Raw genomic sequence first — 17,940 nt, 5'->3', positions numbered from 1 at the left:
CAGCATCTGCTGTTAGTTAGCCTTGCCTGTTTAATTATGATATTTTACACAAGTTGCTAAAAAAGTGACTCAATGTTGCAGCGAGAGAAACTGGGCATCTGGGACCTGAGTGAACAGGCCAAGCAATGTGCATCTCCTTAACCAGATTGAAGGATTGTGAAATTAGCAGCGCAAGAATAGTGAAGGAAGTGTAAATTAGAGTGGGTGAATTCAATGTCAAACCAAATACAGAAAGAGAGGGAAAGAAAGATTGCTTTGAGAGAAGAGACAAGGAAAAGCAAAAAATAAGTAATTTAAAACTGGACGACATTTTAAAAATATTTAACAATTAAAACCTGAAGGAATGAGACACTGCACTTATAATTGTTTATTTTCAGTGCCAGAGGGGTTGACTGGCAGAAATTAAAGACATACACATTATTGAAAAGGTACTTAGGCAAAATGGAAGCGAGCTTCTGTGGCGAATTTAGTTCGTGTCTACCACATAAACACAGCAACTTCACACCAATGTATCTGAATGGCGCGGCAGCCAGTGAAATACTGTTTTCATGAGTAACAGCAGAGAAGCACATTTCAGACAGTAACTTTTGAATTTCCGCATTTAACCACACATCTGCCCTCGCCCGAAGTTGCTGCATCATTTGGACATAAATAATGCCCAACTCGATTAGCCTCCCTATTATTTTTGACAGCAAATTATGGGCCAATATCTTCAGAACAGACAAGAGCCAAAAGTCAATTTTGTGGTCATTTGTAAAAATGTGGTAAACATGCAAGTAAATGCAGACTCCAGATAAATCACAGATAGAGGGTTCAATGGAATTAACTTGTACTACTAAAGGCGATGACGGTCCATAAAATTTCATCATTTGATGAATTTCCGGGTTCTGTACTCATTAAAAATCCATACAATATTGTATAGATCAGAAAGCATGGACAAGTTTATGAGAGCCTTTATGAGAGCAATTCAATCGCTGAACAGACACAGTCTTACCCAGCATACAAGCCAGAATTTGAGCACCCACAAAGTTCCCTGCACAATTACCTCATAAAATGTCCAACCGCCTAGGTTTATAGAATTGGTTCAGATCCTTTGCGTGCTGCCATATTTACCAAGTTATAGAATAATTCCATATCAATCTGCAGAGCATTCCTGCTTGTTTAATATGTAATAGAGAGAACTTGTATGAGAGGAGGACCTGCTGATATCTGGGGGAGAAAGACACCAAGGAGACACAAACATTGATAACTGGTATATCACGGCAACCTTGCATGCAAGTGGCACAATATTTTTGACGCAACTCAGTGTTGTGCATTTATAAACACAGCTGGAAAAAGTGATGGGCCCCCTATTACGAAATAAATGCACTATTTTCTTGAATAATCTCTTCAGGGATTAAGCTTTGCCTTGCTCAAGACAGGAATTGGGGCCAGTTCAGTGGACACCAGAGATATTTTTATGCTGCTAACATGGACATTTGGTGGGCCTGAAGGTCTGTTTTCAGGAATATTCTCTCAGATAGATTTAAGATATATCCAAGCAAGAAAGAGTGGGCAGACCCACAATGTCAGGAGAAATTCCAATTCGAAAACCCAGTGTCACTACCAACATAAAAAGCGTCAGGCCAAATACAAACTAGTTGGTGGGAGTGAACTAAATGAGAACTCGCTCAGGCTTTGAGGGGGTCAGATATGACAAATTTCCATTCTATCTATTGCACATGGCCCATCTAATGAAACAATTCAACTACCCACCATTTCTGAACTTTATCACCTTGTGGCTCTGTGGTTTCAAATAAAGTATCTGAAAAAGTTATCAGCTGTGTTGTCCAAGAAATGGTGATGCCTTCTATACAGTTAAACTTTGCTGGTGTTCCACAGATGAAAACTAGCGTTTTGAAACTAATGGCATTAAACCAGAAATAAAAACAAGAAATGCTGGAAATACTCAGCAGGTCTGGCAGCATCTGTGGAGAGAGAAGCAGAGTTAATGTTTCACATCAGTGACCCTTCTTCAGAACTGGCAAATACTAGAAATGTATTAGGTTTTAAGCAAGTAAAGCGGGGGTGGGGTGAGAGATAACAAGAGGTGTTGATAGGACAAGGTCACAGAGAATAACTGACCAGAAGGTCATGGAGCAAAGGGAAACACCATGTTAATGGCGTGCTGAAAGACAAAGCTGTAGTGCAAAGAGGGTGCTCATTTCTCTGGCAAATTAACAGCCCCGGCCCCAAACGCAAACATGAAAAAAAAGCAGGTAGGCACAGTAGAAACAAACTAAACAAACAAAGAAAAAAGAAAAAACGAAAAAGGGGGCCCCCGACAGTTTTTGTCAAATTAACACCCTCTCTGTACTAATATTGTCTTTCACCACACCATTAACATACCGTTTGCTCCATGACCTTCTGGTCAGTTATTCTCTGTGACCTTGTTCTATCAATACCTTCTCTTTTGTTATTGCTTGCCCCACCCCTACTTTACTTGCTTAAAACCTATTACATTTCTAGCCTCTGCCAGTCCTGAAGAAGGGTCACTGACCTGAAACGTTAACTCTGCTTCTCTCTCCACAGATGCTGCCAGACCTGCTGAGTATTTCCAGCATTTCTTGTTTTTATTTCAGATTTCCAGCATCTGCAGTGTTTTGCTTTTATTTTAGGCATTAAACCAGAATCTGACTACGCACGAGCCCTGCCCTCCCATGAAGAGCACAAACTCATTTCTATGAATTAAGTAGCAGTCGCTTCAAAGAGAAGATCTGTTTAAAAAAAAAGAGGGAATTAAAGACTTGTAACTCAATCTAGAACTTCCAATCATTTTACAAACTTGAGTGATTCAAGATCATCAAAACTAAATCAAGATTGTAATTCACCCTTTGGACTTTTTCATTGCTATTTTATATTTTGTACATGAATTACAAAATAAATCTAAATACATATACTGTTAGAACTGCAATCCTGGCAAAGTTCGTGGTGACAGTATGATATATTAATAGGAGAATTAGTATGTTAGGAAATGCACGAACAATTGACAGTTGTGTTGGATCCTCCAGTAATGGCACCTAGCAAGACTGCACTTGAACTTTGCTTCACAAACTTTATTCAGCCATCTTAACGCCAGAGATACAGTCTTTCAACATGTTGTCTGACCTCTTGAACCCCTAGGTCACATGACCTTACTAGTGCTGCATGTACCATATTGTATTTAATATGTGTACCAAATTGTATTGAATACGCAAGTCCACATAACATTGTTATCATGACATCCCTCCCTTATCAGACTGAAAACATGTCCATGATTTTCTGGCAATACACAAATGAACACATGCACTTTAGGTAAAATCCTCATATCTCTGGGGTGGTCTCCTCTGATGCTTAGCTTTGCCTGCCATCTCAGAAACTCTGGATATCGTCGCTGGACTTGATGGCACCAGCTTCCTTTCAGGCGCCTTCATCTGTGCCTCTGGACTGCAAATTGTCAGCCTGCTGTTGGAGACTACGGATTCTGGTCTAGGTACCTCATCAGTTCCTGCTATCATCTGAACCTCATCGATGTCAAACTGCTACTTGCTGTTCCCCCATTTGTGCATCTTGTTTTGGAACTAGATTTAGCTTAGACTCTGGGTTCTGCATCATAAAACTACTGCAATGCTTGTATTTGTGTCATATTCTACTCCTTGTGGTGACCTCACAGTCATCCTATTTCCAGTCTTGGAAGTATTATACAGTTCTGGAAAGAATGTTGTGTCCATCTTGCTCAGACTCTCTTGTCTAACCAATGTTCATCAGATGGCATCACGTCAGACTATCTGGCATCCCTATGATCTACATTAAACTAGGATATACCCTTCTTCTCAGGATCATGGTCTCAAACTTCTTGATCAACGATGGCTCTGATTTCCAACAACTTAGTGCAGATTTTGTGTCTGAACAACGCTAGGTTCTTCCTCGTCATTAGAACACAAGAAATAGGAGCAGGAGTAGGCTATTCGGCCCCTCGAGCCTGCTCCGCCATTCAATAAGACCAGGGCTAATCTGATTATGGCCTTAACTCCACTTCCTCACCTACCTCCCCCCCCCACCAACCCCTTGACTCTTTTGTAGATCAAAAATCTGCCTAACTCAGCTTTGAATAGCTACAATTACTCAGCCTCCACTGCTCGCTAGGGAAAAAGTTTTATCCTGTGGATAAGTCTGATCCACTGAAGCTGCTTCTGTTTGATTTGTGCCAATAGTCTTGGGAGCATGAGATTTTGTCCAGCCAGCATATACCCATAATGCACCGCAGACAGCAAAGATCGAAATTATTGAGCTTCTTTTCTGGTAGCCATGTTTCAGTCATACGGCAAGGTGTTGAGAGCGCAGGCCTTATAAACCATCAGCTTGGTCCTCAGGATCAGCTTGGTGTTAGTGAGTCTTGCACATTGAGTCGGCCAAAAGCAACACAAGACTGGTGTAGACACTTCTCCAACTCTCCTGTCTGGATCCTCTGTCTGATGTCTTCTAGTTCTGGATCTCTGACTGACTATCTCCCTAGTTGCTATTGCTCTGGGTATCACTACAAATCACAAAAGATTCCGCTTCCTTCTCGAGCATAGACCCTTCCACCTTGAGTAGTCTGGTGAATGGATCCGCAATGTTAATGCTAGTCTTCCCCACAATGTGATTCGCCTTGTACTTGTATTGTTGAAGTCTAAGTACGCACCTCTCATTCACAGCACATGGTTTTGACCTGAGTATATTGCCTCCAGTGATTTATGGTCTGTCAGCAACTCAGATCTGATGCCAAACAAGTATGCATGAAATCTTGTGCATGCCCACACTAGTCCCAAGGCCTCTTTCTCTTTTTGGGAATAATCACCTCTCCACATCTGTCAAAGACTGGCTTGCGTAAACAATGACTCAAGTGTCTGTACTAGCGCTGCTTCTAGTCCCGCAGGATTTGCACCTGCAAATTACCTTCATTGAAGCTTGGGGATTATAACATCCAAGCATGTGAGCACTCAAACTTTCCTTCAGTGCTCTGAATGCATCTTTCGACTCTTGGCCAAATATAGATCGTTCATTCTTCATTAACTTCCTCAATGGATAAGCCATTGCAGCAAAGTTTGGTATGAATTTTGCACAAATTGTTTACAAGACCAGGAAATCTTCTCACCTCACTGGCATTGTGTGCTTCTCTTGCCTCTGCCACTGCCTTAAAAAACTCTCTCGCTGGATTAATGCCTTGGCTCGTCAACTTGTGAACCATGAATACCAGCTGACATTCCGAATAGGCGTTTGTCAGCACGGTTTGATCCACTGCTTGCAACCTTGCCAACACTAGTCTCAATCTCAAGTTCTTCACGAGGCACCATGAATGATGATGCCATCTGAAATATTGGCCGCTCCTTGAACACCTTGAATTACTTTATGGATCTCATGCTGGTAAATCTCATGTGCTGCATTTATGCCAAATAATAGCCTTCTGTATTGGTATAGTCCACAGTGTGAGACAAACATTGTTACCTTCCCAGAATCTGGATGCAACTCTTGCTGGTGGAACCCCACTTTAAGTCAAACTTGGAAAAAACCTTACTTGTTAATATCTCGACAGTTGGTATAGGATGGCAATCTCTAACCACTGCCTCATGCCGATGCACACTCTGTCTCCATTAGGTTTGGGCACTGCTGGACTCAAAGAACAAAGAACAGTACAGCACAGGAACAGGCCGTTCGGCCCTCCAAGCCTGCGCCAATCTTGATGCCTGCCGAAACGAACACCTTCTGCACTTCCGGGGCCCATATCCCTCTATTCCCTTCCTATTCATATATTTGTCAAGATGTCTCTTAAACGTCGCTATCGTATCCGCTTCCACCACCTTCCCTGGCAGCAAGTTCCAGGCACTCACCACCCTCTATGTAAAAAAAAAAAAAAAACTTGCCTCGCACATCCCCTCTAAACTTTGCCCCTCGCACCTTAAACCTATGTCCCCTAGTAACTGACTCTTCCACCCTGGGAAAATGCTTCTGACTATCCACTCTGTCCATGCCGCTCATAACTTTGTAAACCTCTATCATGTCGCCCCTCCACCTCCGCCGTTCCAGTGAAAACAATCCGAGTTTTTCCAACCTCTCCTCATAGCTAATGCCCTCCAGACCAGGCAACATCCTGGTAAACCTCCTCTGTACCCTCTCCAAAGCCTCCACGTCCTTCTGGTAGTGTGGCGACCAGAATTTCACGCAATATTCTAAGTGTGGCCTAACTAAGGTTCTGTACAGCTGCAACATGACTTGCCAATTTTTATACTCTATGCCCCAACCGATGAAGGCAAGCATGCCGAATGCCTTCTTGACTACCTTATCCACCTGCGTTGCCACTTTCAGTGACCTGTGGACCTGTAAGTCCAGATCTCTCTGCCTGTCAATACTCCTAAGGGTTCTGCCATTTACTGTATACTTCCCACCTGCATTAGACCTTCCAAAATGCATTACCTCACATTTGTCCGGATTAAACTCCATCTGCCATTTCTCCGCCCAAGTCTCCAACCGATCTATATCCTGCTGTATCCTCTGACAATCCTCATCATTATCCGCAACTCCGCCAACCTTTGTGTCATCCGCAAACTTACTAATCAGACCAGCTACATTTTCCTCCAAATCATTTATATATACTACAAACAGCAAAGGTCCCAGCACTGATCCCTGCGGAACACCACTAGTCACATACCTCCATTCAGAAAAACACCCATCCGCTGTTACCCTCTGTCTTCTATGACCGAGCCAGTACTGTATCCATCTTGCCAGCTCACCTCTGATCCCGTGTGACTTCACCTTTTGCACCAGTCTGCCATGCGGGACCTTATCAAAGGCTTTACTAAAGTCCATATAGACAACATCCACCGCCCTTCCCTCATCTTCGTCACTTCCTCAAAAAACTCAATCAAATTAGTAAAACACGACCTCCCCTTCACAAAACCATGCTGTCTCTCGCTAATAAGTTCGTTTGTTTCCAAATGGGAGTAAATCCTCTCCCGAAGAATCCTCTCTAATAGTTTCCCTACCACTGACGTAAGGCTCACCGGCCTATAATTTCCTGGATTATCCTTGCCACCCTTCTTAAACAAAGGAACAACATTGGCTATTCTCCAGTCCTCTGGGACCTCACCTGTAGCCAATGAGGATGCAAAGATTTCTGTCAAGACCCCAGCAATTTCTTCCCTTGCCTCCCTCAGTATTCTAGGGTAGATCCCATCAGGCCCTGGGGACTTATCTACCTTAATGCTTTGCAAGACACCCAACACCTCCTCCTTTTTGATAATGAGATGACTGAGACTATTTGCACTCCCTTCCCTAGGCTCATCATCCACCAAGTCCTTCTCCTTGGTGAATACTGATGCAAAGTACTCATTTAGTACCTCGCCTATTTCCTCTGGCTCCACGCATAGATTCCCATCTCTGTCCTTGAGTGGGCCAACCCTTTCCCTGGTTACCCTCTTGCTCTTTATAGATGTATAAAAAGCCTTGGGATTTTCCTTAATCCTGTTTGCCAATGACTTTTCATGACCCCTTTTAGCCCTCCTAACTCATTGCTTAAGTTCCTTCCTACTGTCTTTATATTCCTCAAGTGCTTCATCTGTTCCTAGCCTTCCAGCCCTTACAAATGCTTCATTTTTCTTTTTGACTGGGCTCACAATATCCCGCGTTATCCAAGGTTCCTGAAACTTGCCAAACTTGTCTTTCTTCCTCACAGGAGCATGCTGGTCCTGGATTCTAATCAGCGGACGTTTGAAAGATTCCCACATGTCAGATGTTGATTTACCCTCTAACAGCCGCCCCCAATCTAAATTCTTCAGTTCCTGCCTAATATTGTTATAATTAGCCTTCTCCCACTTTAGCACCTTCACCCGAGGACTACTCTTCTCCTTATCCAAACGTACCTTAAAACTTATGGAATTATGGTCACTGTTCCCGAAATGCTCCCCCACTGAAACTTCGACCACCTGGCCGGGCTCATTCCCCAATACCAAGTCCAGAATGGCCCCATCCCTAGTTGGACTATCTACATATTGTTTCAAGAAGCCCTCCTGGATGCTCCTTACAAATTCTGCCCCATCCAAGCCCCTAGCACTAAGTGAATCCCAGTCAATACCACTACAACCCTGTTACCTTTACATCTTTCCAAAATCTGTCTACATATCTGCTCCTCTACCTCCCGCTGGCTGTTGGGAGGCCTGTAGTAAACCCCCAACATCGTGACTGCACCCTTCCTATTCCTGAGCTCCACCCATATTGCCTCGCTGCATGACCCCTCTGAGGAGTCCTCCCGCAGTACAGCTGTGATATTCTCCTTAACCAGTAATGCAACTCCCCCACCCCTTTTACATCCCCCTCTATCCCGCCTGAAGCTTCTGAAGCCTGGAACATTTAGCTGCCAATCCTGCCCTTGTTGGTCCTTCTACTGGTTCAACAATATCTTGATCAATGAGCACTTGCATCTTAGCTTCAACCTTGCTCTGCGATGTGATCATAAATGGTCGACTTCACTTGACAACCAAGCTTTCCTATTCCTTGGAAAAGAGGTTTGAACTTCTTCAGTTCACCTTCAGTCCAATATGCACCACCAAGGCTTGTGTTGTCTCTCTACCCACGAATGGTTCCCCTCTTTCTTCCGTGACCACTAACTCTGCATCTACCTGGTCACCCATTTGCACTACAGCCTTGAAACATTCCACAGGATGAAGGGATATCTTGGACGTGTATGGATACAACTTCTTCATTCATTTGTGCAATAAGCATTTGATTCTGCTCTTCAATCTTCCCACAATGTTGCATCATATTGCTGTCACTTCCAGAATCCACGATGATGTCCACCTTCACCCCACCAATCACCACTGGTACTTTTCCATGTTTCCTATCACTGATTGTAAACACCACACTCACCATCAATCTTGCTGTCATCTTCTACTCAGCATACTTTCCTGCCTTGTTCATTCCTCTGTCCTGGTTTCCTTTCTAGACTTTCCTCATAGTTTTGCTTCTACACTTCCTAGTAAAAAGTGATCTATCCCTCCACAATTTTTGCACGTCTTGCCTTTCGTAGGGCAGCAAGAATCCTTCCCAAAATGTCCCAAATTTCCACATCTGAAGCACTCTTTCACAGTATTACTTGGGTTACTTTGACTTTGCCTCTGGAGGATCCAAGCTTGTTCAAGAAAATTGGATGGCCAGGGGAGTGGGACTGACTGGACTGCTCCGGGGAGAGCTGGCATGGACTCAATGGGCCGAATGGCCACCTTCTGCACCATAAGTGACACTATGACTTGGCTTGAGTTTGATCCAGGACACCTGCAGCTACCCTCAATGTTCCTGCCAAGGTTAACATCTCGTCAAGCAAGTTGTGCTTCAAGTAGTTCAACTGACAACTTTGTACAACTTGCTCCCCGAGCTGATTAACCAAATCATTTCCATAATTACATCCTTAGCTACTTGCTGCAATCTAGTGACAAACTGCACAATAGTTTTTCTATCTGACTGCTTCATCTGTCGACAAACAGGTCATTAAGATGTTCCATTCATCTTCAGCACATAATGCTTGTTTAATGCCTCCATGGCAGCCTCATCATAATCATCTTCTCCTGTGTCACCAAATGCTTTGAATGTCTCTCACCGATACCCCAGCATTATAGAGCAAAGCCCTCCGTGGCAGATGCTGCACTGACGTCACCTCTTTCAGAAACAGGCCCCCGCTGTCCACATCAGCCTCAAACTCTTCCAGCCATGCGACCCATTGTGCACTCACTACATTGGCTTCACCACTGGGATTAAATGGATTTACATCTCTAATCCCAGCAGTTTCCAATCCGTCAAAAGCCATATTGGACTGCAACGGTTCACTAACCTAATCCAACGTTATATTCCTCATCGTCACGGTTGGGTCCTCCTTCAGTACCCTCGTTATCACAAGAACATAAGAAAAGGAGCAGGAGACTATATGGCCCATCGAGCCTGTCCGACATTCAGTATGATCTTGGCTGATCTTAAGCTTCTTATCTTCCGGGAGCAGAGCAGACCTGTGGGGAGAATGCCAACAGCGGAGCCTATAAATCGAACCAGAGGATCGAGGCCCAGTCTCTTGCCTTCCGGGAGAGCAGTCCAGGCACGCCGGAGTTTGAGAAAAAAAAAGTCCATGACATCACAGGAAAACTCCAAGGTGATTGGTTGGTGAGTAACTACTGTTAGGGAATAGCTCTAAATAGCTGGCTTAGTAAATAAGGTAAGACAGGTCTAGAGTTTATTTTCATATATAGTAAGTAGTGTTTTTTCAGGGAGTTCTGCAGTAATGAGGACCAGGGAAGAAGGGCCCCAGAATAATTGATATTATTTGATATGAAGGATCTTCCAAAAGGTTTAATTTAAAGGGTTAAGTCATGGCAGGAGAGCTCAAAGCCGTGGTGAGCTCCTCATGCTCTATGTGGGAAGCCGGGAACAATCATGTGTGCAGGAAGTGTCCCCCGCTGCAGCTCCTGGAAGCCCGGGTTTCAGAGCTGGAGCAGCAGCTGGGGACACTGTCGAGCATCCGCGAGGCAGAGAGTATCGTGGATAGCACATATAGAGAGGTAGTCACACCGCAGGCCCAGGCTCCACAGGCAGGAAGGGAATGGGTGACCACCAGGCAGAGCAAGAGGACTAGGCAGGCAATGCAGAAATCTCCTGTGGCTATTCCCCTGCAAAACAGATATACTGCTTTGGATACTGTTGGGAGGAATAGTGTCTCAGGGGAAAGCAGCAACAGCCCAATTTGTTGCACTACGGTTGGCTTTGATGCACAGGGGAGGAGTAAAAAGTGCGGGAATGCAATAGTTTTTGGGGGATTGAATTATAAGGGGAATAGAAAGGCATTTCTGTGGCCGCAAAAGAGACTCCAGGATGGTATGTTGCCTCCTTGGTTCTAGGGTCAAGGATGTCTCAGAGTGGTTACAGGACATTCTGAAGGGGCAGGGTGAACAGCCAGTGGTCGTGGTACACATTGGTACAAACCACGTAGGTAGAAAAAGGGATGAGGTCCTCAAAGCAGAATATAGGGAGTTAGGAAGTAAGTTGAAAAGTAGGACCTCAAAGGGTAGTGATCTCAGGATTACTATCAGTACCACGTGTCAGTCAGAATAGAAATAGCAGGATATATCAGATGAATACGTGGCTGAAGAGATGGTGTGAGGGGGAGGGTCTTAGATTCCTGGGACATTGGGACTGGTTCTGGGGGAAGTGGGGCCAGTACAAACTGGACTGGTTACACCTGGGCAGGACTGGGACTGATATCCTAGGGGGAGTATTTTCTAGAGTGGTTGGGAAGGGTTTAAACTAAAATGGCAAGGGGATGGGAACCTTTGCAAGGAGTCAGACAGTAAGTGGAATAAGAAAAGTGATGGGCAGAGAAATCAAGGGCCAGAAATCAAACAGAGCCACAGTGAAAAATAGCGGGAAGGGGACAGGCAATGTTAAAAAGGCAAGCCTCAAGGCTTTGTGCCTTAACGCACGGAGCATTCACAATAAAGTGGATGAATTAAATCGCGCAGATAGATGTAAACAGGTATGATATAGTAGGGATAACGGAGACATGGCTGCAAGGTGGCCAGGGATGGGAAATGAACATCCAGGGGCATTCAGTATTTAGGAAGAACAGACAAAAATCAAAAGGCGGTGGAGTTGCATTTCTGGTTAAAGAGGAAATTCACGCAATAGTGAGGAAAGTTATTAGCTCTGAATGTGGAATCTGTATGGGTAGAGCTGAGAAACACTAAGGGGCAAAAGAACGTTAGTGAGGGTTGTATATAGACTCCCAAACTGTAGAGATGTTGGGAATGGCATTAAACAGGAAATTAGAGATGCATGCGATAAAGGAACATCTGTAATTATGGGTGAATTTAATCTGCATATAGATTGGGCAAATCAGTCACAATACCGTAGTAGAGTGTATATGGAATGGTTTTCCAGATCAATACGTTGAGGAAGCAACTAAAGAAGAGGCCATCCTAGACTGGGTATTTTGGGTTCTTTTTATTCATTCATGGAATGTGGACGACGCTGGCCATTTATTGCCCATCCCGAATTGCCCTTGAGAAGGTGGTGGTGAGCTGCCTTCTTGAACCGCTGCAGTTCATTTGGGGTTTTCTTGATTGGCTTCGTAGCAGTTAGGTACAACTGAGTGGCTTGCTAGGCCATGTCAAAGGGCATGTAAGAGTCAACCACATTGCTGTGGGTCTGGAGTCACATGTAGGCCAGACCAGGTAAGGACAGCAGATTTCCTTCCCTAAAGGACATTAGTGAACCAGATTTTCAATCGACAATAGTTTCATGGCCATCATTAGACTAGCTTTTAATTTCAGAAATTCCACCTTCTGCTGTGGTGGGATTCAAACCCATGTCCCCAGAGAAATACCCTGGTCTCTGGGTTACTAGTCCAGTGATAATAGCACTACGCCACCGCCTACCCGTTATGTAATGAAACAAGAATAATTGACAATCTAGTTGTGCGAGACCCCTTGGGGATGAGCGACCATAATATGATGGAATTCTGCATCAAGCTGGAGAGTGACATAGCTGATTCTGAGACTAGGGTCCTGAATCTTCATAAAGGAAATTACGAAGGTATGAGACACGAGTTGGCTATGATGGATTGGGAAACGTTACTTAAAGGGATGATGGTGGATAGGCAAGGGCAAACATTCAAAGAGCACATGGATGAACTGCAACAATTGTTTATTCCTGTCTGGCACAAAAGTAAAACAGGAAAGGTAGCCAAACCATGGCTTACAAGGGAAATTAGAGATAGCATTAGATCCAAGGAAGAGGCATACAAATTCGCCAGAAAAAAACAACACACCTGAGGATGAGGAGCAGTTTAGACTTCAGCAAAGGAGGACCAAGGGATTGATTAAGAAGGGGAAAAATGGAGTACGAGAGTAAGCTTGTGGGCAACATAAAAACTGACTGTGAAAGTTTCTATAGGTATGTGGAGAAGATTGGTGAAGACAAATGTAGGTCCCTTAGTCAGAAACAGGGGAATTTATTATGGGGAACAAAGAAAAGGCTGACCAACTAAATGCATTCTTTGGTTCTGTCTTCACAAAGGAGGACACAAATAACACCAGAAATGTTGAGGAACACAGGGTTTAGTGAGGGAGAGGAACTGAAGGAAACCAGTATTAGTAGAGAAATGGTGTTGATGAAATTGATGGGATTGAAGGCTGATAAATACCCAGCGCCTGATAATCTACATCCCACAGGACTTAAGGAAGTGGCGCTAGAAATAGTGGATGCATTGGTGGTCATCTTTCACGATTCTATAGACGCTGCAACAATTCCTACAGATTGGAGGATAGCTAATGTAACCCCACTATTTAAAAAGGGAGGTAGAGAGAAAACAGGGAATTATAGACCAGTCAGCCCGACGTCGGTAGTGGGGAAAATTCTAGAGTCTATTATCAATGATTTTATAGCAGAGCACTTGGAGAACAGCGGTAGAATCGGACAGAGTCAGCATGGATTTACAAAAGGGAAATCATGCTGGACAAATCTACTAGAATTATTTGAAGATGTAACTAGTAGAGTTGATGAGGGGGAGCCAGTGGATGTGGTTTATTTGGACTTTCAAAAGGCTTTCGACAATGTCCTACAGAAGAGGTTGGCGTGTAAAATTAAAGCACATGAGATTGGGGGTAGTGTATTGCGATGTATAGAAAATTGGTTGGCAGACAGGGAAAAAAATAGTAGGAATAAACGGGTCTTTTTGCGAATGGCAGGCAGTGACTAGTGGGGTACCGCAGGGAAATCGGTGCTAGGACTCCAGCTATTCACAATATATATTAATGATTTAGATGAGGGAACTAAATGTAATATCTCCAAATTTGCAGATGATACAACTGGGTGGGAGGGTGAGTTGTGAGGAGGATGCAGAGAAGCTTCAGGGTGATTTGGACAAGTTGAGCGAGTGGGCTAATGCATGGCAGATGCAGTATAATGTGGATAAATGTGACGTTATCCACTTTGGTAGCAAAAACAGGAAGGCAGATCATCATCTGAATGGCTATAAACTGAGGGGGGAATATGCAGCGAGACCTGGGTGTTCTTGTACACCAGTTGCTGAAGGTCAGCATGCAAGTGCAACAGGCGGTAAAAAAGCCAATGGTATGTTGGTCTTCATAGTGAAAGGATTCGAGTACAGGAGCAGGGATGTCCTGCTGCATCTATACAGGGCCTTGGTGAGGCCACACCTGGAATATTCTGTGCAGTTTTGGTCTCCTTATCGGAGGAAGGATGTTCCTGCTATAGAGGGAATGCAGCGAAGGTTTACCAGACTGATTCCTGGGATGGCAGGACTGACGTATGAGGAGAGATTGAGTCAGTTAGAATTATATTTGCTGGAGTTCAGAAGAGTGAGGGGGGATCTCATAGAAACCTATAAAATTCTAACAGGACTTGGCAAGGTAGATGCAGGAAGGATGTTCACGATGGTGGGAGAGTCCAGAACCAGGGATCATAGTCTAAGGATATGGGGTAAATCTTTCAGGACTGAGATGAGGAGAAATTTCTTCACCCAGAGAGTGGTGAGCCTGTGGAATTCACTACCACAGAAAGCAGTTGAGGCCAAAACATTGTATGTTTTCAAGGAGGAGTTAGACATAGCTCTTGGGGCGAAAGGGATCAAAGGATATGGGGGAAAGCGGGAACAGGTTACCGAGTTGGATGATCAGCCATGATCATTATGAATAGTGGAGGAGGCGTGAAGGGCCGAATGGCCTACTCGCTCCTATTTTCTATGTTTCAAACCCACTTTCCCAGCTGCTCCCTATAACCCTCGATTCAGACAGACAGAGCGAGACAGAGCGAGACAGAGCGAGACAGAGCGAGACAGAGCGAGACAGAGCGAGACAGAGCGAGACAGAGCGAGACAGAGCGAGACAGACAGAGACAGAGCGAGACAGACAGAGAGAGAGCGAGACAGACAGAGAGAGAGCGAGACAGACAGAGAGAGAGCGAGACAGACAGAGAGAGAGCGAGACAGACAGAGAGAGAGCGAGACAGAGAGAGAGAGACAGAGAGAGAGACAGAGAGAGAGACAGAGAGAGAGACAGAGAGAGAGACAGAGAGAGAGACAGAGACAGAGACAGAGAGAGAGACAGAGACAGAGACAGAGAGAGAGAGAGAGAGCGCGAGACACAGAGAGAGAGAGAGAGAGAGAGCGAGCGAGACAGAGAGAGAGAGAGAGCGAGACAGAGAGAGAGAGAGAGCGAGACAGAGAGCGAGAGAAATCTGCCTATCCCAGCCTTAAATGTATTCAACGACAGAGCATCCACAACACTCTGGGGTAGAGAATTCCAAAGATTCACAACCCTTTGAGTGAAGTAATTTCTCTTCATCTCAGTCCTACATGATTGACCCCTTATCCTGAGACTGTGCCGCCGTGTTTTAGATTCCCCAACAAGCAGAAATAATCTCAGTGTCTACCCTATTCAGCCCCTTCAGAATCTTGTATGTTTCAATGAGATTGCCTCTCATTTTTCTAAACTCCAGAAAATACAGGTCCAATTTACTCAGCCTCTCATCATAAGACAACCCCTGATCCCAGGGACCAATTTAGTGAACCTTCGCTGTACAACCTCCAAGGCAAGTATATCCTTTCGTAAATGTGGAAACCAAAACTGCACACAGTACTCCAGATGTGGTCTCACCAAAACCCTGTATAATTGTAGCAAGACTTTGAATTCATTCATGTGATGTGGGCATTGTTGGCTAGGACAGCATTTATTGACCATCCCTAATTGCCCTCGAGAAGGTGACGTTGATCTGCCGTCTTGAACCACTGCAGTCCATGTGGGGTAGGTCTACCTACAGTGCTGTTAGGAAGGAAGTTCCAGGATTTTGACCCAGCGACAGTGAAGAAACGTCGATATAGTTCCAAGTCAGGATGGTTTGTGGCTTGGAGGGGAACTTGAAGGTTGTGGTGTTCCCACGCATCTGCTGCCCTTGTCCTTCTAGGTGGTAGGGTTTCGAAGGTGCCGTCTAAGACGATTTCTTTATTTCTGTACTCCAATCCCCTTGTAATAAAGGCCAACATGTCATTTGCCTTCCGAATTGCCTGCTGCACTTACATGCTAACCTTTTGTGTTCCTGTAACGAGCATACTCCAGTCTCTGAACAGCAACACTTATAAGTTTCGCACCCTTTTAAAAATGTTCTGCTTTTCTATTCTGGCCAAAGTGAATAACTTCACACTTCTCTACATTATACCCCATCTGCCATCTTGTTGCCCACTCACTTAACCTGTCTATATCTCTTTGCAGCCTCTCTGCCCCCCCCCCATAGCTTACCTTTCAACCTAGCTTTATATCAGCAGATACATTGCTCTGTCTCTTCATCCAAGTCATTAATATAGGTTGTAAATAGCTGAGGGCCAGGCACTGATCCTTGCAGCACTCCACTATTTACTGCCTGCCAATTTGAAAATGCCCTGTTTATGCCCGCTCTTTGCTTCTGTTCCATTAACCAATCTTCCATCCATGCTAACATATTACCCCCAATTCCATGAGCCCTTATCCTGCCTATTAACATTTCATGTGGCACCTTATCGAATATCAGATCCTCTAGTATTGACACTTAGCAAGACAGATTGAACTTCGCTTCAGACTTTATTCAGCCATCTTAATTCCACAGTTGGAGTCTTTCAACATGTGCTATCTGACCTCGAACCCTCAGGTCAGCTAACCTAACCTAACTAGTTTAGCAGGTATCATATTGTATCTAAGATGCAAGTACACACAGTGGCTAGCACTGCAGCCACACAGCTCCAGCGACCCAGGTTCGGTTCTGGGTACTGCCTGAGCAGAGTTTGCAAGTTTTCCGTGACCGTGTGGGTTTCCTCCGGGTGCTCCGATTTTCTCCCACATGCTAAAGACTTGTGGGTTGATAGGTAAATTGGCCATTGTAAAAATTTCCCCTAGTGTAGGTAGGTGGTAGGAGAATTGAGGGAAGGTGGGGATGAGAGAGGAAAAATGGGATTAATGTAGGATTAGTATAAATGGGTGGTCGATGGTCAGCGCGGACTCGTTGGGCCGAAGGGCCTGTTTCGGTGCTGTATCTCTGACTCTTTAACACTCAGTTATAATTATTACAAGTTGCACCAAAAATATTGCCATTTACAATGCAAGGTTGCCATCATGCACCAAATATCAACGTTTGTCTCTCCGTGGTGCCTTTCTCCCACAGATATCAGCATGCAAATCTTCACTCGGCATTGCGTGATTAACAGGAATGTGCAGTAAATTGATATGAAAATATTGTTGTATAACTTGCTAAATGTCTGCATGACAGTTACAGCTATTGCTCAGTTGCTGAGTGCACAAAGGTCAAAATTATGCAAATTATTAGTCAAATATGTGCATGCTTTCGGGGTAAGTGTTATGAGACATAGCCTACACATATTACTACTGTGAATTTTCAGCATCATCTTATCCACCAACCATTCCATATGAAGTAAAGTACTATGTTGCCCTTAGCTTGCAGTCATGTGTGATCCAGCCGTACAAACAGTCCCCACCTTCCTCCTCCTCACTGCTTTCAGGAACCGAAATTCCACAGCTGCAAACCAAGAAAACCTGCAGAGCTGAACAGCGCAAAACATTTCTCATTACCACAGCAACCCACTAATATAAACAACTGTTTCTACACTGCAGTTCTAATAAAGACTAAGCAGCAGGAAAAGAAAAAAATAGCTGCTTGACAATAGAGAAATATATCACAAAGAAAATATGGAAAGCAAGCAGGAAAATTGGATTAGATTCGATGTCCAGCTGATAACCCGAGTGGGAGAGGTGGCCGCAGCTGAGGCAGGTAGGAGGCTGCCTTGAAATGGAGGCGCTCTCTGCAGCATTAGGAAAAATTTAAAAACACACCTCCATAGGATGT

The 17,940-nt window shown here is 44.3% G+C and overlaps 1 protein-coding gene across 1 annotated transcript in view; it reads right to left on the bottom strand.

Annotated features, from left to right (window-relative positions):
• The window catches only part of LOC137374520 (prostaglandin F2 receptor negative regulator-like), a 76,889-nt gene that overhangs the window by 24,453 nt on the left and 34,496 nt on the right, over nucleotides 1-17,940 (bottom strand). The gene's annotated exons all lie outside the window — the stretch shown is intronic.

This window comes from Heterodontus francisci, chromosome 10, assembly GCF_036365525.1.
Source record: "Heterodontus francisci isolate sHetFra1 chromosome 10, sHetFra1.hap1, whole genome shotgun sequence".
Classification (NCBI taxonomy): domain Eukaryota; kingdom Metazoa; phylum Chordata; class Chondrichthyes; order Heterodontiformes; family Heterodontidae; genus Heterodontus; species Heterodontus francisci.
The sequence above is the reverse complement of the archived record's forward strand: the minus strand, read 5'-3'. Positions and strand labels throughout refer to the sequence as shown.